The sequence below is a fragment of the Cynara cardunculus genome (genome assembly GCF_001531365.2).
Source record: "Cynara cardunculus var. scolymus isolate 2C chromosome LG 2, CcrdV1, whole genome shotgun sequence".
Lineage (NCBI taxonomy): Eukaryota > Viridiplantae > Streptophyta > Magnoliopsida > Asterales > Asteraceae > Cynara > Cynara cardunculus.
The window spans coordinates 14,034,186-14,036,160 of record NC_037529.1 but is presented as its reverse complement, the minus strand read 5'-3'; positions in this window follow the sequence as shown (position 1 = coordinate 14,036,160).

Below are 1,975 nucleotides of genomic sequence, written 5' to 3'. Positions count from 1 at the left end.
TAGACAGGCTAGTAATCACTGAATACCGCTTCAGATCACGTACACGCCAGCCTCTAATATTCAGTTTCAGTCTTCGACGTTTGTTGAAGGATCTTTGGTGTAAGTGTTGTTTTCTTGAAGTATCGTTTCTGAATGATTTACAAAACAAGTTCTTCAGCAATCACTGAACATGCTCAGTGTATTGATCGCTGAAACTGAAAATACAGAAATTAAAATACATCGAAAGGAAAAAGGGATTATCATCAAATCACTGAGAGAGAGGATCAACATACACATCCTAGCCATCCTCCCTGTGCTACCCACGTTACTAGGGACCCTGTTCTAGAGGGATCCCCTATTGAACAAAGCGTGCACACGCTGAGCCCAACCCAAGCTAACCTCGCAGAGGACATTCTTYYGTCCTCTGTCGAATGCACTACCCGGGAACCACAACTCACTCCAACATCCTCTCAAAAGGATGGTGGTTTTAATATAAGAGTCCAATCGCCCAAGGACTCGTCACAACCCAAAGAGGCATCTGTTGCCTCTCCACACAAGAGTGACCAACCAGAATATGCTTCAGAGGCATATGTGAGAGTCACAGAGACTGAGGGTCTAGAATGCCCAAAGTCCACACTCGATCCCTCTGCCATGTTAGGCTCTGAACCTACAAGGCATGATATCGACAGAACACTGGTAGGCTCTCCTCACAGAGAAGTCCGAGGATCCGGTGGAAGTCCCCGAGTAGACTTCGCAAAACCAGTCGCTGAGGGCGCCTCACACTCCGAGGCTACTAAGTCACCATGTGTTGGTGATCTAGGTTCCCAGGATGCCTACATGACGAAGGGGGAGTTACAAACCTTCGCCACAGCGGTATTCCAAAAGATGGATGAGTTGAAAAGCTTGTTCATCTCTCGATCGATGACAGAGGATCTTGCTCCAATCACAGAGACTCTGAAGGAGTTGAGCTCTACAACTGCAAAACTCAAGGCAACTCTTTCAACCCTTCAGAGCTCTGTCCTACAAAAAGACGATCTCACCAACGCCTTCAGCGCTCTGTCCCTCAACCCTTCCTCAATCGACAAGCTCAAGTTAGAGTTAGCAGAGGTGGCCACCCAATTTGCTACTGATTTCGTCTCTGCGGGCTACACAGACTACTCAACATTCAAGGATGAAATCAAGCAAATCTTCTCTTCTGCAGTCACATACGGCGTGGATACCAAATCATCCAGGGCAAATATCAACCATCTAGCCACTCGCAGAGAGCTAGATGCGATGGTTGAAGCCCTAGGAGATATTGTGCGCAAACATACAGATCAACTTCTCGCAGAGGCCCGAGCCTCCAACAAAGCCATCAGAGACTGCACTTCAAAGCTCGTGAAAGAGGGTGACTACTTCAGAAGCGAAATTTATCGAAGCATCTCAAAATTGAAGTGGTCGACAGAGATTGATATAAGCCACGCCTTTGTGCTTGCTGAAGAGGTGATTAAGAAAATGAAGAAGGCGGCCACCAAAATCCTGAGGAGATTGGAGAAGGCTCCCCTTGAAACTTGCAAGGCAGAAGCCACCAAAAACCATGACGATCAAGGAGGTGATGACCATGATCGTCATGAGGGGGAGAAGAAGGCAGAGAAGAAAGCTGAAGAGCCCAAGAAAACAACTTCTGCCAAACCACTCAAGATAGTGGACTCTACAGCTGCCCTGTTCTCAAAAGACTAAGCACCAGAGCCTAAGGGGAAAGGCAAGGGCAAAGCTGTAGAGCAGTCGCCACAGAGGGGGTCGAGTTCTGAATCGCTAGTGCAGATAAACGAAGAAGAGTACGATGACCCAGAGCTCGTTCAAGCGTTAAAGGCTTCTTTGGCAGAGGCTCAAGCAAGAAAGGGCAGAGCCCGCATCCCCCCAGAGCTGGAGAAGGCTCATCCTCCATGAAGGCAAAGGAGGAAACGTCCACGGGTACGTTCGACGCTCTGCAAGGAACCGTCAAACCTATCCTAGC